At 39.1% G+C, this 27,284-nt stretch overlaps 1 protein-coding gene across 2 annotated transcripts in view; it reads right to left on the bottom strand.

Moving 5' to 3' along the window:
* The window catches only part of FAM110B (family with sequence similarity 110 member B), a 114,778-nt gene that overhangs the window by 64,685 nt on the left and 22,809 nt on the right, over positions 1-27,284 (bottom strand). For both annotated transcript variants that reach the window (XM_062633342.1, XM_062633344.1), the window contains exon 2: positions 19,535-19,658. The gene's annotated coding sequence lies outside the window, so the exon portion shown is untranslated. The remainder of the gene's footprint in view (positions 1-19,534; positions 19,659-27,284) is intronic.

Genomic DNA, 27,284 nt, shown 5'->3' on the forward strand with positions numbered 1-27,284 from the left:
ATGTTTCTAATGGAACAAGACTTCAATGTGGTAACAGTGCAAGACCGTATTTATTGACAGTATGTAAATAGCTGTGTCACAGCTTTCTTAATCTGCCAGTGAAAATTACTCATAGAGTTGCTCTCTGCTAGAAGCAGATTTCATTTCTGTACAAAAAAATATTCTAAAAGCAATATATGGCTAGAAATAAAAATGAAATGCAGGAATAGTGACATTTTTCTCCTTGATTCCACATTCAGTCAACATTAAGTTTTGTGTTACAATAAACAAAGGAGGTTGTTTTATTAAGTCTTCCTTTTCAGATTACATCATCTAAGGAGCTCATCAATTTTTATAAACTGTGCTTCTTTAAAATACTGTAGAATATTCCAAGTTTCTCAGTAGCACTGCTTGAAGCCAGAAAACTATGTATTGAAGAACAAAGGCAGACAGGCCACTTACACAACTGTTACAAACTTAAAGAGTTAAAGAGACATGTGAAGAAGAGGTGAGCCAATTATTTGATGATCAGATCCACAATGATTTTTTGAACAACATTTTTCCAAAGGCAGCAACAGGGGAAGACAACTGTCTTTACTCTAGTCCTCTGATCCAGGTACTGGGAATGCTCATGTTTGTTAAGCAAAGGAAAAGACACACATAAAATAATGAAAAACGAAGAGAGTTAAATTATTGTAAACCACATTCACAGACCACCACAGCAACTATGACAAGTAACAAAATGACCAAGAATCCTTAAACAGGAATTAAACAGGCTTCAGCTGCCATGGAACACTCAGTTTTGGCGGCCTCCCACGCAAGCTGCTAAGCCTACGGATCCCCCATCTCAGGCTAGCAGCTCCCCAAGCCCTCACTGCTCCCTCCTGCCTCCAACCCACAGAGCTGCTGGCTCTGAGGGCATTTAAAGCCCATGTCCCCAACACAGGCTGCCATAGCAGCATGCTCTCAGCATACCACTGCAGCAGGGTTCTAGGAGTTGCTTCCTTTTTTAAAACATCATGATGACAGCTGTGCTTGGGGGACCCACTGACAACTCTGAATTTCAAGAGACACTTACTTGCCTCTGCAACATAATCAACACTCACTAAACCTCTGCCTCAATTTTTAGTCACTTTTAACCATCGTGATGATGTGCTGGGCAAGGAAGGTGTGGGGAACAGCACTGCAAGTCTGACGTATGGAGCCAGGGGTGGTTCGCGAGGGCCCACGTTTGGCAAAAGCAGGTAGCTAAAGCTCCAAGTGAGACTAATACAGGGCTCCACAAGCCTGTCACACCATCCATGGTGACTGCACATGAGTGCCTGGACCATGCACTGGACGTGTGACAGGATACAGCCATGTATAGGCATGCCAGCAACAGAGGTTTCATGAGGACACAGTCACAAAAGACTGAAGTCCCAGCAAGGTGGCACAGGTTTCATGAGGACACAGTCACAAGAGACTGCAGCAGGGCTCTGCTGGAAGTGAACGAATTGTGAAAGGTACACGAGTTAGCCAATATTCGTCAGACTTTCATCGAAAGCAAAAGCCTGTCCCTGGCAAAAGTTATCTGCCTGTGCTAAGCTTCCAGTTCCTGTTTCTCCGTATGGAAACAGAAGGTCTCTACAGTGTTTTTTAGAAATTAAAAGCAAGTCAGGTTTTTTCTAGCCCCGTTCCTTGACAGAACAGTTTTGATCAACATTTTCCAAAACCATATGGCCTGAGGCAGATGCCCATCACAGAGGGAAGGAGAAAGGAAAGCCTATGGGGGTACGAAGAATTCATCATATGACACTGGAACCAGCATCTTGCAGTGAAAACTGCCTAGCTAGCACATTAATAAATTTTACACTTCATTTTGGCATATCTAAGTGAATTAAAAGATGACTATTTTGGGAACAAATAACTTTTTACTATGTTATGATCACCTGTATAAGTACTTATCCATCCAATGACTTCAATACAAAAATATTTTAAATGAAAAATGTCTGATGTGTCTTTAAACAGGTTTCACTCTGGATTAACAACTTAACCTTTGACTTAAAAATATACCCAGTATTGCTTGGAATCTGCTACCGCAAGCTAATTAGATTTTGCAAAGTACAGTAAACATATGTAATGAAAATGAGTTGAGCAAAAAAGTTGGTGAATCAACATGATGCACTTCTAATGGCAATAGTATGTATATTTCTAAATTGTAATCTTGAGAGGCTGAACCGAACCAGCTACTCTAATGAGTATTTTACTTGGTTTGATGCATTCATTGGACTTTGAGAATTAAGCTAAACCATTCCATGGTTATGTATACATAACAAAAACATCATCTTCAGATTTTCATATGGCACTTTTTACATTTACACAGAATAAAAGATGAGGGGATTATTTTATCTTTCACAAATTTCCCCCCATTGTAATTTTCCTTCCCAAAGAAATTTTTCAATGTTAAAGCCAGAGATCCTCTGCAGGACAGCCCTATGACTGAATCCTACAGTGTTTTTTACAGCATTCACATTCACTTTTTTTTCTCAGAATCATAAAAACCAAAATAATCCCCCCACACCCACATTCCAAAGGACATCACCAACCATCACATCCACAGCCCTACTTGTTGACAGTATCTTCACTCAAGACCTAACTGACTGAAATGAAGACACCAGTACATCACTGCCACCTCAGACAAGAAGGAGAGGATCAATTAAGATGTAAGTGATGTGTGTTTCATTCTACCACTGGTGGATGCAGTAAAGAAGTATCTGAAGTGAAGCCTGCAGGAGGCAGGAGGTTTACTACACTGAGCATTTGCACTCTGGCTACACAAACAGATGTGGAAGAACACAGTTGGTATCCTTAAGAATGTAGAAATCCCAAACTCAAATTGTAGTAATTTAGAAGTCATTTTAAAGACTTCACATCGCCCTGAACACATCTCTCATCACATACCACTCCAACACAACTCCATCCCAATGCTAACCTTTCACTTCCCCTCAAGTTCCTTCCAGTTTTCCTTCAGTGCAATGTTTCCCTCCACCTCCGTACCATATTTCAGCAACCACTTCAAACTATGCAAATATCCTTTGTGCCCTCTTGACTTTCCACCATAGATATTTTTCCCTCCACTATGTTTCGTCAAAGTTAGCAGCAAAGAATCAGTATGAACTGTCCGTTTCAGAAGGCAACGGCCCTGTCAACACAACTGAGGCCTTAGCAAGACCTCTTAGCAAGAAACATGTACCTCCCAGCCACCACTTTCATGACCTCTGGCTGACCAGCTAGGTGTCCATGAAGTTGGTGAACCACAGAAAGGCACCACACTGATTATCTGTAACACAGTAAGCATACGAAATAGCCTTAAATAGCACATCCAGGCCATGGACCCCATGTAGTGCATGTCAGACTCGCACAAAGTCAATGATCATGAACCTAATGAGCCAAAGATTGTAAAATATATTGTAGAAAAGATAATCTCTCTTTCCAAAGAGCCAAGAAAGAGACATTAGCAGCCGCTAACAAGCGGATTTAAGGGAGAAATAAAAGAAAAAAAAACAAACTAATACATGACTGATATAAGATGCTGAAGTCCTAAAACAAGGTATGCAAAGTCAACTGCTCACAAGGACACGGGAGGTTAAAACTATATTGGAACAAGCAACAAAACTGCTTCTTCATATGTGGAGATACATTTTTCATACTTGATGTGGAGGAAAATAGGGACTCTGAGAGCATTACTTAAGCCAGGAAGCTGATAGACAAGTACAGATTTTCCCCAGTGGAAGAGCAGAAAAAAAAAGAGTTTGCTGTATACTTCCAGTACCTGCACATTATTAATCTTCATCACCACTACTGGCACTTCCTTCTCTATTTAGTACCATTTTCAATATGACCACCTTACTGCAACGGGTGACACTATTTGGTGTCTATAGGCAATCTGACATGCCTATAGATGGGCTCAGGAAAAATTTAAATGCAAGTCTTCCATCTGAGGACAGGTGTAATTTTTAAAAAATGCTATTCTGAAAAGAATGCAAAAGTTGAAGGATAAAGTGTTGCATTCCTCCCTTTGAAGGAAAACCACCATCAGACTTGCTCACTTCTGTAATTAAGAATGTTATTTCCAATTCTGAGTAAAAAGTGCAGCTCCGAGGCTTTCTTTGATGTTGTATGATGACAATGAAGACCCATCAAGCTCTCTAGAGTCCATTGGTTTTTTGTTCTTCAAAGACTGTTTTCTGCTCTCTTAAATCTTGAGAAGGTGTTTATGTTGAGCTGCAAGATGCAACTAGAAAGAAAGTCAGGATGCAACTGTTGGAACATGAAGTGGTTCTTCACAGATGCTAATGCATACAGGCACTTGCTCAAAACCCACCCTGCTGTCAGCCAGCTCACTGTGAGCTCAGAGGCTGTAAACCTTTGAGACTTCAAGTCTCCAGTCCACACCCATAATTCAGAGTTTCAGAGAAACTCTCAGATCTTATTACTTTACACAGGAGTCGGGGATATTCAGCACAATGAATCCCAGAAGAAAACTAGCTCTGAATGCAATGGCTTTGGTTACCATTTCAAGTTTGAAGTTTGAAGACAGCCTACTAAACTTCAAGACCTTTAAGCCAAATGTAAAATAAATTTAGATTTTAATCTCAGAAAGATTGTTAATTTAATGACTAGAAATTGTGTCCATATAAAAACAGCAACTGTGACTTGCCATACCAGAACCCAGTCTCACAGTCTTCTTACAAGAAACCAGAAGCATTTTGCTGGCACAGAAGAAAAGCCTCTCCAGGAAGAGAGGCTTAATTATTAAATAGAGCAAGCCAAAAGTGCTTTTATGAGAGAGTCTTCAGGACTCTCATTCCACATAATGTTCCTCAAGAAAAGCATATTTGCATCTCAGGCAGCTTGAAGACCTGGCAGTAACTTTGTGGGGCTGATAAGATCCCAGACCCTTCTTCCAGAATGGCTTGTGGCTTTTATCCAATCCTCTAATGCAAAATGAACACACAAGTCACATAACTAAAGCTACGAAAAATTAGTATAAATGGGGACAGGCAAGTGCCCACCCCTCAAGCCTAGAGACTCTCACCCCTTGTTTTCATCCCTTTTCTGACCATTTGAGCAGACATTCCCCTCCCTGCATAGCACTCCAACTAGGGTGAGAGGGCAAGAGTGATCCTACCAAAACTGGCATGGGAGCTAGAGAGTACTCTGAAGATGGGAAACATGCACCAGAGGAACTCAGACACATCCCAAGGACAAATTACTTACTGGTCTGCCTTCTCAAACTTTTCTTCGGCAAAACAGCAGCCATTTTCTTCACCCTGATTTCCTAGACCTGGGGGCAAAAAAATATTACCCAATTTCTTCATAGAACATGTCTGCATGGCATAGTAGCCTCACACATGTCACCACTTGTAACACTACTGCTGTTAATAACTAGAATTTCTTCATGCGCCCATCCTCATGAAGTGCTGACCCTTCGGGAGACCAGTCTCAAATCAGAGAGAACCTTTTATCCCTTTGTCCTAGCTGCAAATCCTGTGTACTTCCAGAATAGACTAACAGTTATAGGTCTGAACTTAAGTCTTCATTGTGGACTCAAATACATTCTGTGAGCACATACATGCAGCCTCATCTTTTCTAATACCTTTGTACCCTGTGAAGGACAGAGCTTTTTTGAGATCTTTGGTTGTCCACTGCATCAAGAAGGTGATATCTCTGTGGTGAGTCTTAAAATCCCAAACATGTCAGAGGTGGAATGGGAAATCAGTAACTCCATAACATCATAACCTTAATATCAAACAATAATCTTTTTTTTTGTCCCTATTAGAAATTAGGTACAAATATGTGAAAATAACATCAAAAGGTGAGTACTCAAAATTAAGTGAAGTCAGAACTGGAGCTTTCATTCTGTCTCAGATATGTGTCTCCTGCATGCTCTAATAATGTAGTCTTCAGCAATTTGAACAAGTCTCTCCCTATTCCCCAAACTTCTGCCTTAACCAGGATCTAAAAAAGCTGCTGTGCCAAAGCTAATCAGTAAATAAAACAGACACTGATATTTTCAAAGCAAATTCCAGCAGTCTGTAGGCAAAACATAAGCAGCATAACCACAGTAAAAGGGCTGCTACAGAAGGAAAACATGAAGGAGCTTCAAATTTGCCTAAGCATTTAACACTGACTTCACTGTGTATTTTAAAATAGAAACCACATAACTATGAAAAACTTTGCATAACTTAAAACCATCATCATTTCTACACTCTGTTGGACTGCAACCACCAGCAATCCACCATATCCCAAAAACTAGCATAAACATTCATATTTGGAAGGACTGAGGGCAAGCAATATAAATAACCCTGCACACAGCACTGACTTTTCACAGTGATCAATTCAGCACACACGCTACAGTGGGCGCATGGCTAACCTGCAAAATCTGTTTCTCTCACCTCAAGTGTTCAAGCTACTCTGAGTACTTACAGCTGCTCCATTCATACAATTGTTTATCTGTTTCATTAAAAACAAATTGAAATAGCTTTGAAATACTGATGTACAGAATAATTTAGAAGGCTTATTTTCTCTTTGGGTACTTGGAATATAATCATTTAATGTTAAACTAATACACTACATCAAGAAACAGCAGCTTGTACTATTGTTTTGCATCTCATGAATAAAATTAGACCAAAAAACATCTTGCAGTAGTCACAAAGTTTTTGAGGTCTCTGTATACATACTTTTTTCAACTCCCAAAACTAGTGAAAGAAGGGATTGGCATAAAACTAGAGATGCCTTAAAGCCTTCCCAATGACACATATATCTCATGTCTCTTAACCCATGATTATCTCTCCAGCTTTCCCGCAGCTGAAGTATGAGCTAATATTTGGCATAACTTACAGGCAACTTCATCCAGTAAGTAAAAATACAAGAGGTAAAAATACCAAAAATACAAAGGCAAACTAAACGGGGATATATGAGATGGTCTGGAGATTAACAAAAAAAATAAAGCCTAAAATCTCTAGAAGCTGCTTGTGGAGAGAGATGCATGCCTGCACTTGAGAAGTTCACTGTCTGAAAAAGACCACAATGAACAAAAAAAAAAAAAAACAAAACGAGAAAAGGTACAAGAAAATATATACCTAACAGGTACTGATACGCAAAGAACTCCAGAAAACAAAGGATGCCTTCCAGCTGGCAGTACATCTTTGCTAACCTCATCAGCTTTCAAAGTTTGCTAGAAGCAGATCTACAAAACTCGGAAGTAAAGAAAAAAACTTGTCATTGCTGCATATATTATTTGCATCCTACTACTCCAAATCTCAGAGGAACTTACCTGAAACTACTTTACAAACAAAATCACTCAGGCAAGATCTTTCCCAGCAGCAACACAAGCTGCAGTTCATAGTTGCCAACTGTATTTCCTACAGCATAGGTATCACTTCTTTTAGAGATAAATATACTTAATTTACATAGTCTTCGAGGCAGCCAGACGGAAAACAGTACTGGTTTCTTATCTGACCCCCTGCAATTCAGCACTTTGATCAAGCGAGCTAAGAAGGCAGACACCCCTACCAGTGGTTAAATACTGCAGTCTGCAGCACACAGCATTTTGTAAGTGGAGGAGGAAAGCAGGTAAGTCTGGGGTCATGTCTTCGCAAAGATCAACCACCAAAATGAAAGCTTCACTGGATGAGGTCACTATTGAGGACAGCCCCACCAGGGCAGACCTCATAGCAAGTATCAGAAACAAGATGCCTCTTCTTAAAAACAGTATCACCTCCGACTGAAAAGTGCAGCCTGCTGGCAGGTAGGGTTAAGTATTTTGTGTTTGAATGTACTGTGAAAGAAGGTAGAAGCCTTATCCTTCATGTGCCCTGACCATCAGAAGAGAGAGCCTGTGAAGAGCCTGCAGAGGTTGTACTCATGAGAACACCTGGGAACATTTCCCACATTGTTTTGGGGTTTTGTTTTTCTAAACATTAATGAAACACTGTAGCTTACAACTAAGAAAATGAAGACAGAAACAAAGATAATAAGATAGAACAAAGCTAAATATAGGTATAGTTACCTGATGCTTCAGATAACTAGTGAGTCATTTCAGCACCAGAATAAAAGCATTCGAACATTAAAGGCTGCTGATGCACCATCTGTAAGAGTGGAAGACTACATTACATGCATATCCAGGCTACATCTCACAGATTCTTTTCTTCCTCCTCCTCCCTAAGAATACCTTTATTTTATATGACAAGATGAATCCATTTTGTTCTTTATACAAAGTTTTTTAACACAAGGAAGACTATTAACTTGAAGAGACTCAAAATATTAAGCTAACAAGACATGAAGTTATCATCATTCAGGACTCTATATAATAAACACCTTCCTCTCCTTCTCATAACATGTAAATTTAAAACACTGACTATGACTAAAATAGGTGAGTGCAGCAACTTCACATAATCATAACCAATCGTTCAAGGAAATGTGATCTAATACTTGTAATTTAAAATTATCTTGCAATCTGACTTACAAAAAGAAAACAAAGATATCATTCAGGTGAGTCAACATTTTCATTACAGGCTGCCTATCACTGAAAGCTCAACTGAATGAGCATTGCAGAAGAACATGTTCTTGTAGAAATTATTATCAAGATGTAACTCAAAACAATCACAAAGTAAATGTGGTCTATGTAAGTTTATTCATTTCTTCAAACCTGTTCTTATTAGAACACACAAAAAGAGAAAACATGACAAACAGGAAGAGCTACAGAAGACAAAACCTTACTGGAATAATCCACAGGTAACAGAAAACTTCATTTAGAGTTGATGCAAACATACCAAGTTGGGATATCAGAATGACTGCATTTTAGTGCCAAGCAGTTCTGGATAGAGATAACTTAAATCACAGTGAAATAGATGAGTTTACGTATCTTAGTAGTGCTTTGCTTAAGTACTCCACCGTTGAGCATTCATGATCAAATACTGTTCATATAAGACATGAGAAAATACTCTGAAAGTTTAAAGCACCTAAGTTAATATAAATTACAAACTGTGGCTGCAACAGGCAGCAATAAAGGAAACAAAGTACACACCTTTTTTTTTTTTTAATAATATTAAACAGATCTATGCATAAACATGTCCTTCTGGAAAATACCTTACAGATCAGAAAACTATTTAGAAGATGTTGGCACATACAAATCAGGGAAGACTGATTTAGGTTCCAGATTGTGCATTTATCTAGCGTAAGTATTTATACTTATTAAGTCTATTAAGAACCCTATTATTAAGAAGCTTGTTAACTGTTAGTGGTAACAAGCTCTTCTCATGCCATGGTGCCATTGTAGGAGGACTCGGGGACAATGGTGAAAAGATAAAATCAGCCATGAATGAGTTCACTGGAAAATTATTTTCTGTCCTTTGTACTCCTCAGACTTCAATAAATGAGAGAGTCTAGTACTAGTTCCTTGGGAAAAATTAAATAGGGATTCTTTTCATTCAACTCACACTCTAAAAGACAGGCCTGAGTTGAAACATTTAATTTTATCCCATAGCAGGTAAGTCTGGATCAACTAGCATGATAACCATCACAACATTACCCACCCTTATGGAAGTATAAGAACTACCTTGAAAAGCTGCATTTGGTGGAATGGTGTAACTTCTGGCAAGTGGGGAGATGGCCCCAGAAGTCCACTTAAGGCTCAACACACTGTATGAAAAAAAAAGAGAGCTACTTTGCTTCACCAGATGCAGAAAAACACACAGCCTTGACCTTCCAAACAGCTCAATATTATTATTACTCATCACCACTAAGCAGAGCGTGCTGGTTTTAGCTGGTGTAGAGTTAATTTTCTTCACAGTAGCTAGTATGGGGCTGTATTTTGGATTTGTGCTGAAAACAGTGTTGATAACAGAAGGATGTTTTAGTTTCTGCGAGCAGTGCTTACACAGAGTCAAGGCCTTTTCTACTACTCACCCCATGCCACCAGCAAGTAGGCTGGGAGTGCACAAGGAATTTTGAGGGGACACTGCCAAGACAGCTGACCCCAACTGACCAGAGAGATATTCCATACCATATGGCATCATAATCAGCATGTAAAGCTAGGGGAAGGGAAAGAAAGGGAGGAGTGGGGGCACATTCACAGTGATGGCATTTGTCTTCCCAAGTAACCATCACATGTGATAAAGCCCTGCCTTCCTAGAGATGGCTGAACACCTGCCTGCCCACGGGAAGGGGTGAATGAATTCCTTGCTTTGCTTAGCTTGTTACACTGCTTTTGCTTTACCTGTTGAACTGTCTTTATCTCAACTCAAGAGTTTTCTCACTTTTGCTCTTCTGATTCTCTCCCCCATCCAACTTAGGGGACAGTGAGTAAGTAGCTGTGTGGGGCTTAGTTGGCCAGCTGGGGTTAAACCACAGCACCAGGGTTAAGTGAAAAGTCAACAGTAGGCAGTTACTGCTCATGATTAGCAGTCAATTGATTAATGTGACCCACTGGCTGCATTTTGTACACAGTCTCAAGTCCCTTACACAACTGTATGTGGTAGATGCTAGCAGAGTGTTATTCCACCTGATGCCTTTTTTTTTTTTAACCGTTTGGACAGGGCCCAGAAAAACTTAGTGCTAAACAAAAATCAGAATCACCACAGGAGTTAAATTCTTTTACAATGGAGAGAAGATGCAATATGATCAGAACAGAGAAAATTATCTCTGTTCTGTATTACATGTTTTTGGAATATCCTACTTCGTAAACATAAGTTACTCTTAGTTTTAAAGACTTTACAAAGTCCAGGATTTGGTTGTTGTTGGGTTTTATGGCTCTTCTAGAGAAGTAATAAAATCACATACCTAGTATTTTGACAGTGTATTTCTAGCAATTAATGTAGCTGAAAAATTTGTCATCTCTGAAAATGTATCCATTAAAGAGACAGCAGGAACACCTAGTTTGTTTTAATTCTTAGGGAATGGGGTTAGAAGGTCTGCGCATCTCCTAGGAGAATAAACTTTACAATTATCACAGCTAAAGGAAATGTTTTCAAAAGAATAAAGCTTGCAACTCATCCTGGGTCATTTCTGCATATCAACATTGACTAATAGCTGAGACCTTACCAAACTGTGGTTGTTCTGGGTTTTTAAGAGTTTATTAAAAAAAAAAAAAATTCAGGAGAAAAAGTAAAGGAAATCCACACACCTCTGCCCCTCAGGTAATCTCCTCTAGTGAAACTGACTGCAGGAATTCAGGTCAGCATGAGACCATGCAAAAAGCTACCAAACTTGTTGCTGGCTTCCAGCAGCGAGTGCCCAGAGCCACGTGGGACAGCTCCAGACAGGGACCACAAGGGTCACAACAGCAGTACTTCACTGGACACTGTGTATTCCAGTGCGAATGCAGCTTTCTTTTTCAGCTGGCAGCCACCATCAAGTCATGACTCTGATCCCTGGAAACTCTCACGTGCTCAAAGATTTCTCCTTCCCATCACTATTTTCTTCACCTTGGTTTTGAAAGGACTAGTGAAGGGGGGTGGATGACCTGTCAGCTTTTTCCTCTCAATGAATGCTCACTTCCTTCCTTCTACTAGGTCAAAACTCCAACACTACATAATAGAAAAGGCAAAGACCATGAGGTAAAGACCATAAGTTGATCCTCCTAACAGTTCGGGGCACCTTAGGGTTTGAAGGCCACATACAATGCAGGCAAAACAGTTCTGGAAGAGACGGTTTATTTCTCTCTCTGTGAGAAAAAAAAAACGTTGAGCTGATGTTTATAAAAGCTTATGTAAACTGAATAGATGGGCAGAGTTCCCTGGGTATGACTTCAGATACAGATATATCACCAATATGGCCGAGCCTGAAATCTTCCAAGAAATGTAAAATGAGCTGACACCAAACAAAAAGGAAGGAGATCACTCTAGCAGTGAAAAAAAAGATTCACTTTATAAGATCTTGCCCCTCCTCCTCTCTTGCAACTTTTCCATTTCTTCGCATGCTGGCCCAAACATTGCAACGGAGGGGTCCCAATTTTGGCTCATTCATTATCTGTTAGAAGTGCCCTGTCAGAGACTCACCACTTTTCTCACAAGCCCTCCAGAGACCTATATCCCTCTTCTTTTCTGCAAGGCTAACCATATTGCAGAAAGCCTCATCTCCCTGACTTACTTGCACATGCTGTCCAACCCTGGTTCTCCTTCTTTCTAGTTTTGCCTTTCTACTAGTGCACCTGCAAGCTTGTACCTTTCAGAGGTGCACACTCAGTGAAAACCATGGTGACAAGAGAAGGCAGTTTATCCACCAACATTCCTCCTTTGAATCAGCATGGACACAACTGTTCAAAATGCATACTGGAGTAAACAATCCTTCATTTTGAGGACCAAACTGAGGAACAACTACAGCTCACAGAAAATAGACATCAAGCCTATCACATATAGCATGATGTAGCATGCACTACCTGTGGCATAACCAGTAAGAGGACTGTGCACCAATGAATCCATGAATCCCTATTCTTTTGCAAAGAAGCACAGTCATATTTTTATATTATGTAGCAGAGCTTCAGCATAGTGTAAGAAAAGTTGGTGCCAGTAGAGGGAGGCAGCTCTTCTCCAGGACATTCATCTTCACATTCCTGATGCACAGTAGGAAGCCGAAGAGTTTGTTTTTGTGGAAGTGAACTCACCCCTTAGCCATTGTGTAAATGTGGCTTTAAATCAAGCTGTAATTAGATTTTGCTGTATTTAACAAAACGCCTCTTGTTGCTCCTCTCTTCCAGCTCTAGACAGGAAATAAATATTCGTGAAAGTAAAAAAGGAAAGAAGTTTATGCCTCTTCCCAGCACACGTCCTGGCACGCATGCAAAAGTAACTACAAAACACAAAACAATACATTTACAGGACACTCAATATTCACATTACATCGGAACACAAAGATCTTTCAGCTGGTCCAGTGTTAAACGTCAGCTCACTGTTATCAATAATCAACACATTAACCTTGTTAAAAGACACTAACAGTCCAATACTTGGTGTCTCGCTTTTCTTCATAAGTTTAATTTACTTGGCAAAATACACAAGTGGAAATCTTGTGCTAAGGATTCAAGTAAATTAAGGCTGCCACGTATTCATTTTAGGACAGATCTTTTCTTTCCCTCTTATTTTAACTATTTTGGTCACAGCATTCCCATTTTTAACTAGCTTTATCCCCCCTTCACGGTCTTTGTACAGATATGTACCCCTAAAATAAAACTGTGTGTGTTTTCTTCAAATCCACTTTAGTGCAACATATGTACATCCACATGCAGGATGCTTCAATTCTGCTGAAGTTCTTCATGGACTAAACTGTGTATTTCCACTGCACTTTACATTGCCACCTGAGAAACCACACAGCAAATGAAGTTGAGTCCACTAAGAACAATGAACAGTTTCAATTGTATTTTGACACCAAAGCTTATAAAAACTTTACTGGTGGTGACAGCAGTGGATACAATGGCAAACTGGTGCTAGGAAGTAAAAGAGGACATGCCCAAGGCCACATCACAAGGTAGCTGCTGACCTAAGAACAAAAAGTTTCTGCTCTTAATCTAGACTTTCTTCCCAGTGAGTCACAACCTGCTGATAACTATCTGGTCTTCTAAAAGTTTCAGATTCTTTAGAAGAAAAGAAGAGACCAACTGGTAAGTAATTACTTAAATCCTAAGCAAAGGTCGCATGCAGGAAGTTACTTACAGAAGTTACTGATTTTTAAGAGTCTGAAAAGAGTACCTTCTCAAAACTAACCTATTTAGAGAACATTCTCTAGTATCCTGATTCCCTACATCCTGATCTTCTACCATGCTGCAAGTTTTAAGAAACCTAAGGCTGGTTTAGACAACTCAAAAGATAACTTTGTCCTGAAGTCTGTTTGCAGTTCAGTCTCTAAATGGAAAAGATTAAAAAAAAAAAAATTTGAAAGTACATTATCCTTCTGCACCTGTAGGATAATTCTTACATTGGTTTTCTTGACACAGCCAATACTAGCACTTCCTGAAGGCAAGACAGTGAGGCTTGCTTCAGTACCAATCCAAAATGACAATTCAAAAATTCTTATGTGCAGTTTCTCTAAAACTGTAGATCACCTGAGCAAAAACTCACAAGCTATGCTGCATCCTAAATAAAATAACTAAACATCCCACATAAAAGAAACCTAAATTTGACACAACCAAAACGACTACCAGGCACATTTATCTTTGCTTGCCTTCTTTGACCCACCAAAACCATGCGGTTTGTAGGTTTTTCTTTTCCTGGAAGTCTGGAAATAATGGCACAGTATAGTCCCATGATCCAAAACTGTGTCACACATTTTGAACACTGTCTAACCCAGCCAAAAATTCAGGGGGGTGGGGGGGGAGAGAAATCCCACAAAGTATGTATACAATGGTATGGTGCCATAACTAGGAAAGGGAAGTTTCTACACTAATTCCTGAAGTGGAAGCAATACAATAGGATTAGCCTTATCTTATTTAAGTTTCTTAACAGCAAGACTGCATCCTCCTGACAGCATTCTTTTTTCAGCAGGACTCAAAGTCCAAGTAAGAGTCATTCTTAAAATAAAGTAGCAATAGCTTTGTTTGGCAGAGCTGGAACCATGAAGACAACACAAACAGCCAAAACACTTTATTCATGTTTCATTCAAGAGGAAAAACTAAATTTCAGGCTAGACAAAAATAAGACACAACATACTTGAAGAAGCTTCCAGACTACCATTTTTAGATCATGCCCTGTACTTTTTCCTGCTTTCCAATTCATACTTAGGAAGGCGAGACCATAACGTGGCTTCCATTGTGGCATTTCAAATCAGATTATTCTCTACATAATACTTGGTGCCTTCCTTCTCATCACTGACAGACTGTTTTGCTAGTCTGAGAATATTATTTATGTTTATTTCTCAGAAGCTTTTTTTAATCCCTTCAAAGTACAAGCATCCTAAACATAGCTATCTCATGCTCCATGAACTTCAGTGCAAATACCATAAGTATTTCTTTCCTTAACAACTTCATTATAGTGTTTACACAGGAATACAGTGCTACTACTGTAACCATGCAAAGCAAATATGCTGTAGTAAATGTAAGCTTTATTCAAAGTGTAGCTTTAAAAGTCTTTATGACATACTGCATCCTGGACCACCAGTACCAGTGCAGGGAAAAAGGCAAAAGGAAAACTAAATGACAGAGCTTTCATGCTAAAAAGAATTTTGGAGCAGTCAAACCGAAAACCAGTGGGTTAAACATACTGCCAAAATGCGTCAACCGGTTTGCTGAAGTCAAACACTTTTCCATTCCACAGAGATGGTTTGAGTAGAAATGGCTGAATATTGGAAATGCCTCTTCTACAGATGTGTGTTGCTCCTTGTAACAACCTTTCTTTGAAAGCATACTGGGGGCAGTACCTCTGGTAATCTGATATTCTGCTACACAAGACAAAATTCACAAAAGAGCAGCCCAGGAGAAATTCATGACTGGGCAAAAGCTAAAGATCCAGATTTGTCACTGTGATTAAGGTACACTGATGCTGAGGCATTTCATCCATCTTCAGGAAGCATTTTAGAAAATAAATTTAAGCTGTTCAAAGTTTCTTGCCAGTATCTAATATCCCAAAATTTCTATCATATAGTCTAAGTTAGCTGCTACTAGATAACAGCTGTCCTTATGTTTACAGGAAACATAATCACACTGTCACGGCATGCTCCCCCACACTACTATCAAAAAAATTTTGTAGTAGAATATACATTCCATACAACTTAAAAATTCTGTATATATACTACGAATAAAACTACTCAGTAGTTTGAAAATTCACGAAATTAAAGTATGCTTGAAATGGTACTAAAATTCAGCCCCGTAATTCGGACATTTTGACTGTTTTCCTCCAAATAAGCCAAACCATTAACATTTGTAATTTGGATTCATGCCCTTCTCTATTAAGTCTCACATGCAGCCTTTGCAAAGAAAATAATTCAGCTATCAGCAACACTATTCTTCATCATATTGTATTCTTCTCCATCCTCTTAAGGGAGAAAGTAAGTAATCCAGAAAGTCTCCAAGCCCAGACTCTCACACAACTCAAATCCCCTTCTTCCTCTTTGCTATGCCACTGCATCCCAAGCCACCCCTGCAAAAAAGACTTCAATTCTTCTACATCATCTTCTCGAGCTATTTGTTTACTGAGAGATTGTTGACTATAGGAGAGAGAAAAATGGTTAGATAATAAAGAAACCTGGATCAAAGCCACTTGAGAACTGGAAGTAGAAATTCTCTTTTAAAAAAAAGATCAAATGTACTTCTGGCAAGCAAGCAAACAAGCATCAAATCACAATTTTCCTTCTGGTAGAAGTCAGCATGAACAGCACACAGACCACCAGTGAGAGACTTCCCAAGGAAATACAGCACGTGGGGAGAAAAGCAGCACAAGGAAGAGCCACCTCAAGAGGTATTTTAGGAAGCAATTTCTGCCAGAAGCACTTAAGCAAGACAGAAATCCCATTAACAAAGAAAAGAAGAAGAGAGAAACACCATCAGCCTCTTATAGTAGAGTTTAAATAAAGTCAAAGGTATTAGTGGGGGCACAGGGGAACAGAAATGGAAACAAAGGCATAAAAGCTGGTGTACTATGAAAATCTGCACTGCTGGTTTCAGTTAAAAAAAAAAACAAAAAAAACAACACAAAACAAAACACACAACGCGGTTCTATTTCAAGAACTTTTTTAGATGGAGCCAAAATGCTGCTGCATTTTACCTCCTCTAGCAGGAGAAAAAAACAAAAGAACATTTAATGTTCAGAGCTTATTCTGTACAAAGTGGAAAGCTTTTATGCTGGCCCTTTACACTCCAGTTGAATGAAGGCATGTTTTTTGGCTTTGCAACCATTATATTTGGGTTTTTTTGGGAAAAAAAATCTCCACTAAAAGGCACACATGGCACATGCATAGAGCTGCTTTTGCTGATGTCACTACCACAGGGCAAAGTATTTTAACTCAGGAAATGCAGAAAATAACTGAATAATTTCAGAAAAAAAAATAAAAATCAATCATAAGCAGACTGAACTTGCTATTCCAAAATTCCAATCTAGTATTAATTGCAATAAAGCAGAGAAGATGCATGAATAAAATCCAAAACAATAATGTCTCAGAGATACAGCAATGCCTGAATAAATCAAAATCATCAGTTTTGGTTTGTGGTACAGAAGTTTACATTTGAACACAGCTGGATCACAGTCAACTAGCCAGCTTCCACAGCAGCACCTTTAAACTGTATTGATTTCTATGGAAGGAAAGGCACTGTAAACCTGTTTGAGCAGCATTGCGTCATTCTTTTGGCTGGCTTGAAGAAGTAAATTAAATGTTTTCCATTAGTATGGTAAAGAAGCTATGCAATTTCGTTTTTATTTCGAATGCAATCTCAAGTTACAGAACATTTTAGCTAACTGTGGCAAGGACTACATGTTTCGTGTTTGTAAAGCCAGCAATTCATGCTTATATGAAACCAGATGCGTATATTGCACAGTTCCCAGGGTTTTGGAGGTTTTCTAAATGTACTGCTGTTGATTAAAAAAGACCCCACTTTTCAGTTAAAACATGGAATACACTGAAGCAGAAACAACAATATCTTGCAGGGAACGGGAAAGAAAGGGAGAGCAAAGGGGGAAGGAACAGAATAAAACTTTAAGGGAATAAAAAACACAGAACAGAGTATGAGCAATACTGTAGTGCAACAAAGAGCAGCACAGTTCTGAAGAAGCAATAAGCAGAACATTACTTGAGGTAACAAGAACTCCTTGATCAATTATTCATGTAATTTACAACAACAGTTACAGCTGCATCAACGCAAAAAGAAAATCTAGGGCAAATATTAAATCTTCACAGCTATGAAGTGCCCTTGATTTTCACCAGAACATTTAGCTGTCTCATATCATGTGTTTCTGGTTAGCAACACACCCCTACAACAAAGGGCAACAAGAGACAGAAAAGCACAGAGCAAACTGCCTTGCTGGAAGTAGTGACAGCATTCAAGACTGCATTTCAACCCTGGACACTGCATCCCCAAAACCTGCCAGTACCCTACACTGTTGTACTTGAATCCTAACCACCACCACACTTCGATACATGCACGCATCCCATGGGATTATGCAGATATCCTCTTTGAAGTCTTTACTCTCTCAATGCATAAAACTGCCCTTTTTAAGTAATGTTCAGAACAGATGCTCTAGTTGTTTTTTTTTTAGTGCCTGGTTATCTCAACTTGTATTGTTTCATGTACTCCTAAGGCAAATGTAACATAGGGAAACACGAAGAGAAGAAATATCTCTGGACTGTTTTTCCTCCTCCAGTTTGAAATCACTGTATAATCACCATCATTTTTTCTGCTCTGCCAAGGCTTCAATACAGTATCTGTTGTTCAAGATGACCTTGCCAGTGGACTGGAGAAACACAGCTGAAACTGAATTCAAAGTGAGAGAGAAAGGGAATGGTGTAGGAAAGGAATGAGTAGGCCTAACGACACTTTGGTGGTCTTACTGCCAGGCACATAGAGCAGATCATTTATTAAGATTATGGGTCAAAATGCTGACACTGCTAATGGGAAAAGTTGCACAGATTTTTATTTTACTCTACAGATGGTAGGACAATGAAATTTGGTCTAGTTCAGAGCTCTAATTCCAGTCTAAATTAAAAAGATCAATAAAGGATTAACAAGGAAAATCTGCAATTCTTCTCAGATAAATCAAGGAATACTTATTCAAGGAACCTTCCAATAATGAAGTTAACACCTTAAAAAAAAAAAATACAGAAGTTGGCAGACCTTTTTAAGAACCTACATTTAATCTTGAAGAAATCTGTAGAAAATATTTCCACAACTACTCACTTTTTTTCAGCCAAGTCTCTACATAAAGTTAGATTAATCTTGTCAGTATGAAGGAAAGATTCTGCACATACCATCACTACGTTCAAAATCCTGGCTATCTAACAAAACCACAGTGTAGCTGAATCTCCCCAAGTGCCTGCGTCTGAGGTGCCGATACGTTCACAGTTCTTGGGGTCATGTTTCCCTTTCGTCCATCAGTATTTGTCCTTTACAAGCCACTATGAGTTCTGGATGACCATACGAAGAAATAATTATAGTGCTGATAAAGAGAAATTCATCATATGCAAGACTCATTCTCCTCCCCTTGCTGAAGACATCCAAGAGCGTTTCCATATTTTTGCGGCCACTTGAAGCAAGCTCTGAATGCAGCAATTAAAGTGGGATATGATTCTAAAAACAGAGCATGCTGTAAGAGCTCTGAAACAGCCTGTTCCCTTGTCAAAGACCTGCGGATATATCTTTCTACTAATATCATAAGGAATTACTTCTGGCTCTAACCTACAATGCATTATGTTGGGTTTTTTATCCCCTCCCCCAGCATTTCTATGACAACATTTGTACCAGGTAGCAAGCAGCAATACACATAAAAGCAGCAGAAAGCTCAGAGATGCATTTGTGTGTTTATTTAGCAAGAAAAGAAATCTGTATTTTGAAAACTGTATAAGCCACTTGAATTCACTCTTAAAAAATGAATCTCTTTACCTTGATATAAGATTTCTGAGCTCCTGCTAAGGCCGTCTGGCCTATTAGGAGGTCTTCACCTTTAGCAGAGGTCTCCAGACAGGTCTCTTCAACCAGAGGCTCCCAGAGGCTCCTGCAACAGTGCCTGGAGACACAGGAACAGGGAAAGCATTTAGCTTCATCATTATCATGCATCAAAGCCGCAGTTTTAGGACAGGCAACAAGCGTCCTTTTAGGTTGAATCTTTCAGCTTAGGCAACGTAAATTTCAGGGAACAGAAGTGTACATCTTTCGGAGACTGAAAGGCTGCAAAGAGGTGGTTAATGATACCAGCCAAACAGTCAGCTGTACATTTCCCCTACCACTTGTATTATTAGTCCTAACAGCATAATCTCCAAGCTCCAAAATCCAACAGGCAACTACAAGTATCAATTCTGGGTTACTCTCATGTCATTATTTTCCACATATTGAAACTGCTTAGAGTCACACTTTGAGAATGCTTCATAGCAAAGAGCACTAGTGGCGAGACATCATCTGCTCAGGAGTCAGAGAGTGCTGTGCCACTGCAGGCAAGAAACCCAGCCTGCAAACTATCTCACCTCCCTGCAAATGACCTCCACTCAAGTGACAAAGAAACCCTTGTTAAATATGCACACCAGAACACTTCGGTTTGCTCAGAAAAATCCCATTCAAGCAATAAATTCAAGAAAACAGTTGTCTCATAGTTAACACACTGAACAGGCAGCAATATTTGTGAGGTATCAGTTACCCTGGGCTTCCCACTCCGAGTCTTTGGAGAGCCTGCATGAGTTTGGGCCTTGACATGACTACACCTAAGAACCTAAGATGAGAGCTCATTTATGTTGGTTGGGTGGGTGGACCTTCATCTTTGAGACCAGATGCCTTTGAAACAGCAGTACAACAGAAATGAGCAACAATGGAGGGATTTCAGAAACACATGGGCACCTTCACATAAGCGCTTATAAATTCAAAAATTAACAAGAGGAAGATGAAGGCACAGACATTCAGAGTGACAGAACATTACAGCTACTCAGTTATGGGACTGCTGCGGTAGCATTATTATGGTATTTGGTAAAAGAAGAAAGAAAAACACCCTAGCATTTTAAAACCATGGGAGGAAAAAACAGGTATGTTTAACAACCTTCCCTTGTTTAGTACAACAAAGCCCAAAAATAGATGACCAATGAAAAACACATTCTTGTATTATTACACATTATTCTGCTATTCCAAATCACTGTACTTTAAGCAGTAACTCTGAACTGACACTCATTTCAGTCTCAAAACTAACACAATTTTGTGAACAAAATTATGGCCAACAACCCATAGTTGAAGGTCCCTGTAAGTTCATATTGAGCAAGTCAGTGGGAAAAAAGGGAACATGGCCATTAATTACAGCTAGTAATGCCATGCTTCTTGGCCAGCATCTTAAGCAAGTTCAAATATAAGCAGTTTTATCTCCAAGTTAGGTGATAATTTTTACAGCTGTCAACTGGTCAGAACAGACTACACCTCCAAAACCCCTACAAGGCTGCTGGATGTGCTGCTTGAAATGAAGAACTCGTGATACAATACTGCGGAGAAAAAAAAAATTGGGTCTTTCTGTGCAGGAAAACATCCAGCTTCATGAATTCCTCCCTTTCTGCCTTGTTGAAATTGGAGTCCCTTGCTCTCTGCTTTTCCACCAAGTTGCTGGTTTAGTCTGCAAAGAATACAGGTTGTAGCTCCCAAATTTACATCTGGTGGTGGCAATGTTGCCAGTCTCCTATGGGAAACAAATAACACTAAGTTAAACATATTCATGCTTATAGCAGAAAGTATGGTATGAGTGTGTATGTGTGTGTATGCCAGTGCACTATATATACATATATATACTAAAGTAGCTGCACAATTATCAGTCAGCTTCTCTGAGGCACTCAGAACTGCACTTTAAAAATATTTTCATGAAACTGTTTTGTATTTATAGACTACATCCTGAGTTTCAGCCTTTATCCAACAAGCCAGCGCCTTTTATGACACACATCGTTTCCTGCTTCGCTGTCCAGTATCAACAAGTCTTTGGGCTTTCTTTCTAAAAAGAGTTTTCATCCTCACTTGCTATGTTCTTCCTCTCTTTCATTCTCTTGCTAAACATGAAATCCAAGTTTTAGTACTTACAAAAATATGCACCTCAAGAGAGGCCACACCTACACTGGAAGGATCTGTGAATGAATGAATGAATGAATGAGCTTATTTTCCAGCAATGCCAAAGGCACCTATCTAAACTATAAAACCTCACTTGAGCCTACCCTGAGGCTTCCATTATCCAAACTAAAGTCTTTAAAAATGCAGGATTTCTTGAGAAAGAAATAAGCTGATATGAAAACTTAGCAGCAAATGATTAAGCATTTGATAGCCAATGCTTTGATAAGGCGTTACCTTAATCATTGTTTCAGTTTCCTGACTTCAGTTTCTCCCCAGTGACAACCTAACTACTCACATAAATAAGATATACTTTCTGTGCCAAAAGAGATATAAATGCTTTCTGAAGCCAAACGGACCACAGATCATGAGAATAAAGTTATTTAACAAAGCAGAAGAAGTATAGGAGATCACAGCTGTACACATAACTGGAAACAAAGAAATATTTACCAGTGGATATTGGCGAAGGGAGGGGTAGGAATTAGCCTCTTAATACAGTCCCTAAATTTTCATAGGCAGAAGGTTCTGACTCACTACTCTCACATCTCTACTGCTTTCAGGTAAAAAGCTCACATTCAACATAAATTAGAAGGTGTAGTCAATTTACAGAACACAACTTTCAGAAAATTTAATTAGTGTGTTAGGAAGCAGCCACATTCACCAATTCCAACAGTTCCTACTCCTGTAGATAGACATGTTTTCATTAAAAACAACAATAAAATTAAACTGTAATCTGCTCACTTACTCAGCATTAAACCACTAGAAAAAAAATGGAAGAATTAAATTAAAGAAAACCAGAAAAAAAAAGAAGTCAGGCTTCCCATGTTCACATTTCACAGAGTGTTATGGTATGCACTGCTCTCTACTACCTTTGGTGGCATATAAATGCCTAAGTTATCTTCATTATCGGACGTTATACTTCTGAGCTGGAAACCTTAGTTTTCACACTGTCTGACTTTATTCACAGCTGTTAAAAAACCTCACCCCAACTTAGACCAAGAATAATAAATTTCATCGTAAAGCAAGACAACAACTATGAGAAACTAAGCAGAGCCTTACTAACCACAAAGTTTGAAGAAAATGCTGCTAATTTTCCCAACCAAGCGCTACATCAACTTGACAGCTGGAAGGCAGCAATGACTAAAAGTTTCACAGTTTCACTACCACTATTCTCGCAGCTGTAAGCATCCCACTAGAAGGCTCTGGATCAGCACAGCTATCCAGCCACTATATACTGCCAGAGAAAGTTACAACACATTTACAGAAGAAGCAGAAGGTACATTCATCTCCTAAATGTTAATGATACTGACAGAAAGCTTCCACCAAAAGCAGATTAGCAAACCCAGCACACTATTTTTTTTGTTTGCAGGTACATATATATGAACATTTGTAAAATATAAGTAAGAGACAAAAAAGCAGAGTTTTCATTTTACCTTTGTTAGCTTTCTGCCCACATTCTCAGATGGTCTCTTTTCTAGTCTCCAAGACCAAGGATTTTATTTAAGGTTTGTATCAGTTATGGATTAACTATGCCTATGGAAATACACACATCAGGTACAGACAAGTTGTCAATTTACAATCCACATGCACTGCTGTACCATTTATCAGGAAAACAAAACAGAGTCCTTAACACAATCATATAATTACTTACAATATCAGAGCTCCTGTCCTTCCAGTGTTCCTCACTGGACTCCTCTTAAGTTTATAAAGGTAAGCAATAAAATACATATTTATTCTAGGAACATTTTAATAGAAGTCTCACACTTTCCTGGGATAAATCAGTTATGAAAGTATAACAGAAAAAGAAAGGAAAAAAGGAAAACAGAAAAATAGGTTTTCTGGCCAGCATACTACCTGGCTCTGCAGCATGGGTTTTCTTTTTCTAGATTTAAAAACAAAAAAGGATGAAAGTAAGTATAGACATTATGATGGAAATAATTAGGATTTTTAAACATCAGTGGGGAGCCCAGTAAAACAGGGCTCCAAAGATGAGTAAAAAGAGATGGCATGTCTCTTGAGGAAGAAATTGTTTTGGAGGGTAATGAAAGGCAGGGAAATTACAGTATTTGATGGACCTAATGCATTTCCATTCTGCCACTCTCTTTGTGTACCTCAGGAACAACAGCTGGATGCCAAGCAAATGAATGACAACAGAAAAAAAGCAGTCAGATTTAGGTCTGCTAAGACAAACAGCTAAGATAGGTAGTTATCAAAGAGGATGGACACAACTGTGACGGAGAACCGCTCCTTCAAGAAACTCCACTGAAAAGCAGCAGATGATTGAAAGTGCTTCCTAGTTCAAAGCACAAACACAGTTCAAGAGGTACTAAGTAAAAACTGCAACAGCACATCTATGAGCTGAGCATATATGCTAATGTACAATCTTCTAATGTACAGTCTCTGTCCCTCTTGCAAAGGGACTCACAAGAAGAAAGCCTGTATACTTGTGAACGTTTCTAGGTTTGGTGACAATGGCAGAGCTCAGACTTGAGAGAAAAGCTGTGAAACAGTGAGGAAAATAAGGTATAGGACAAAAAGCAAGTATAACGATTCAAGCATAGGGTGCTGTGAGGAGCAGAAAAAGCCTTGACCCTGTGTAAGCACTGCTCAGCAATAACGAAAACATCCCTTTATTATCAACACTGTTTCCACACAAATCCAAAACATAACCCCATACCAGCTACTGTGAAGAAAATTAACCCTACCCCAGCCAAAATCGGCACAAAGTAATGAGAGAAGATAGGCTTAACAGGAAGCTTGGTACCATGATGAATTTTAAGTAAATATGACTAGGAAATTCAGTCAGAACAATCCAGTTTAAGTTTTCCCAGTGAAAGGAAACAGGAAAATACTACACTGCCTTATTACTACAGACATTACAGAGAACCATAAAATAGGGAACAGAAGTTGACATTAAGGCAAAAGAAGAGACTCTTTGTAAAAATTTCTCTAGGAGTTAAAGTCAATTAAGGTCCTACAAAGGGCATCATTAAAGTAATTAACTCATTCATGGATACCAATGAGATTCATGATTTGGGGGTCCTAAAACTGAATTAAGGCTTGGACACAACCCTGGATATTTCCATTTATAAAAAAAAGCGTGCACTGAGTCTTTAGCGATGATCTAAAGAACATGTCATACACACATTCTTAAAGTTATGTATAGTACAAGGGTTTCTGAATGACAGCCTGGGTATAGCACCTGAAGTAAGCCAAATCCTAACTCCCCTTTTTTTCAGTTTGCAATTTAGCTTTATTCATTTTTCATAGTCCCTATGAAAGCATAACCACTTTGTAGCTCATGAGATGCAAGCAGAGTAATTGGTTTGACTTTAGGACAGACATTAGAAGAAACCATATGCTGTCATCATCTTTGCCTGATATTTAGGAGAAATCTTAACACAAGACATGCATGAAAATATACATGAGTGTAATTATATGCAGCTGCAGAAAGAATTACATGTATTACACTACCCTGTCTGCGTTCTCACAACAAACTTTCCGAAGATTAGCAGTACTTAATGGGTAGAGCTGGAATTCAACTAAGCATGAAAGAAAAGCATGGAACTAAAAGCACGAACTCTGCATTAGAGATTTTAAACCTGATAAGGGTGACACCTCTCTGGCTTTTAATAGCGACACCATTATGATTTTAAGAAAGATACTCTGCAACACACAGACCCTTTCAAAAGTCTTTGCAACATCAAAGTTACACAATGTTATTTAATGCCTTCAACAGATTTGGACTCACGATTGTTTTTGCTTCAAATCCAACCACAGTTGGAGAAGTACGATTTTTATGCAAATTACGAAACAAATTTGTTGTGGCCTCTAATCGTCCCCTCATCTTGCCATATCCACATTAAGACAAGCTATGCAAGAGACCTGGGAGTCCTAAGCCTTCTATCCGGGTACTGAACCACCACCTGAGATGCATTAGTTCTCCCCAGGTATGATCAAGGGACAACGACCCACATTCAAAACAATAAAAGTGATACACAATACCATCAAATGATCAGATCAAGACAGCTCTCAGGTTATCAGGACACAAATGCTGAGATAAAACCTGCCCAAGCAATTCTGCCAGGGAACAATGCCAGGCAACTGCAAGAGTGGTTCTCCAAAGTACCTGAATGACTAGAGGCAGTAGGGGACTTTCATCAGATCTACAGAAGACAGAGAAGTATAAAAGTGCCAGATGGTTACTGAATACCGAGCCATGCACACATTTTGGAGGAGTTTCAGGTCACCTTCGTTTGCTCACTAGCCAAGACAACAAGAATTTATAATATAAAGTTGAGAACTAGAATAAATACAAATTATTAATAATGAGACATCTGCAAACACACACACACACAAAACACCACACACAAACCCCCCCAGTTATGCACTTCAGAAGAAATAAGAAACTATTGGCAGGAGGAATAAACTGAGGAACACAATCACCGATTTATCACTTTGTTAGTCATGATTGAAATACAGCTGGATGTTACAGCCTGTAAAGGCAAATTTTCCTCTGGCCTGAAAGACTTTCCAGCCTACACTGGAAAAAAAGCCAGGTACAAAGGCAATATATAGTAGAACACAGGATATCAATAATCGAACTTTAATGAGGCTGGAACAGGAGTCCCTTGCATCATGCTCAGTGATTCGTGGGAACGAGAGTCTTACCAAAGGCCTTCCTCCCTGGACAACAAAAAGTGAAATCCACCCCTAGGCCATGCGCTCAGCGCTTAGAACAACCCAGGAGGTACTTACAAAAGCAGGAATTAAGCACAACATGCCAGGTCTGCAAAGTCTTCCTTCATCAGACGCCTTTAATAACATTCTTATGCTGCACGCTGCAATTTTGAGAGTCAGAGAAGGAAGCAGCTTCATAACTGATGCAACTCTAGCTTAGGCTACTTGGGGCAATTCTGGACCAAAGTGAAAAAATATATAAGATCCCATGATTATTCACTTTTTCTTGTTTAAAGCTAGTTATCAAAATCTGGGTACTGGTTAAATGATTTTAATGAAAACGCAAATTATCACTACCCAGAATATCAGTGGAGCGCTACAGCACTTCCACATCCCAGAGAAAGTGAATCCAGGCAACTGATCCTCTCCAAGTAGTAGGAAGCTGGCAAACACAGGCAAGGGGCAAGCAGCCAAACCAACTACTACCGCTAAGAGCGGTATAAATCACCACTTTGAATCAGAAGGTTTTACACTTCCTTTCTGAGGATTTAGCAACTTATTGCTTCTTTTATAAAGATTTATCAACCTTGTGTCAGGTTGCTATGGCAAGGCATCAAAGTGGCAACAGTCTGATGTTGATTTGGGCCACTTTTGTCAAATGTCAAATCAGGAGCTTAAGAGACTATATTCTCACACTGTTCTGACAACTCAAACATAAACTTTTGACACTTTTGTTATACCTTATAAATAAAAATACCAAGTAGGACATCAAGCATTTGTATTGTATCACTATATGCAGGATGAAAGACCAAACAGCTGATAGGGCTTTTACATGGGTTGTCATGTGCATCATCTTCCTTTGGTAACTCTCATCCTCATTTAACAGCACTAA

Source organism: Pezoporus occidentalis, unplaced genomic scaffold, assembly GCF_034315485.1.
Source record: "Pezoporus occidentalis ecotype Australia unplaced genomic scaffold, CSIRO_AGI_Poc_V1 ctg4, whole genome shotgun sequence".
Lineage (NCBI taxonomy): Eukaryota > Metazoa > Chordata > Aves > Psittaciformes > Psittacidae > Pezoporus > Pezoporus occidentalis.